This window comes from Neomonachus schauinslandi, chromosome 9, assembly GCF_002201575.2.
Source record: "Neomonachus schauinslandi chromosome 9, ASM220157v2, whole genome shotgun sequence".
In the NCBI taxonomy this organism is placed as follows: domain Eukaryota; kingdom Metazoa; phylum Chordata; class Mammalia; order Carnivora; family Phocidae; genus Neomonachus; species Neomonachus schauinslandi.
Genome location: NC_058411.1, coordinates 61,100,578 through 61,101,409, shown reverse-complemented (window position 1 = coordinate 61,101,409; position 832 = coordinate 61,100,578). Strand labels below are relative to the sequence as shown.

Sequence of the window (832 nt, the reverse complement as noted above, 5' to 3'; positions counted from 1 at the left end):
GACCCCATAAAGAGTACTAAGAGTGGGAGACCTCCTCCAAACTTCTGTTGTCTGGAAACCAGGGAAGGGTGAAGCAATTGGGAGGTGACGTCTTGCTTGGAAAGATGAGCTGTGCTTGATCTCAGTTGTCTGATTTAGCCCCCCAGAAGAAGAAGAAGAAGGGCAGTGGGGATGGGAAGGCTTCATTAAACCACAAATGTTGTGAGATTATACTGAAGCTTCTGCTAAGTGAATCAAAGCCCTGTGGCACTGGCTGGGTACCTCAACAAGGCCTGAATTAGGTGCAAATGCAAAAGTATCTCCCACTGGCACATTTATTGGATAACTGCTTTTGTATCAATTGGCTCCTTATTTCATAAAATTTAGGATAAGGCATAATGCATGTCAACTATATAATACAATAATAAATATTAAAAAATAAAAACGGCAAGAGGGGTGCCTGGCTGGCTCAGTCGGTAGAGCATGTGACTCTTGATCTCAGGGTCATGAGTTCAAGCCCCATGTTGGGCATGGAGCCTACTTAAAAATAAATAAATAAATAAAAAATAAAATAAAATGTTTTCTCAGGGCACCTGGCTGGCTCAGTTGGTGGAGCATGCAGCTCTTGATCTCGGGGTTGTGAGTTCCCATGTTGGCTTTAGAGATTACTTAAAAATAAAATCTTTATAAATAAATAAATAATAAAAGGGCAAGGAATAGCATGAGAGTATGTTGCATGTCCTTTGTAGAAATCGAGTGTACTAATAATACAATAATAAATGGGCTTGATGTTTAAGTGCTCCTAAAAAGGATCTGGAAGTGCTCAAAAAATTCTTCCTGCAGCTCTAAAGAC

At 40.1% G+C, this 832-nt stretch overlaps 1 non-coding gene across 1 annotated transcript; it reads left to right on the top strand.

Moving 5' to 3' along the window:
- Positions 1 to 437: 437 nt before the first annotated feature.
- Positions 438 to 510, top strand: TRNAK-CUU. The gene has a single exon. It is a non-coding gene; the product is annotated as a tRNA-Lys (tRNA).
- Positions 511 to 832: the final 322 nt, after the last annotated feature.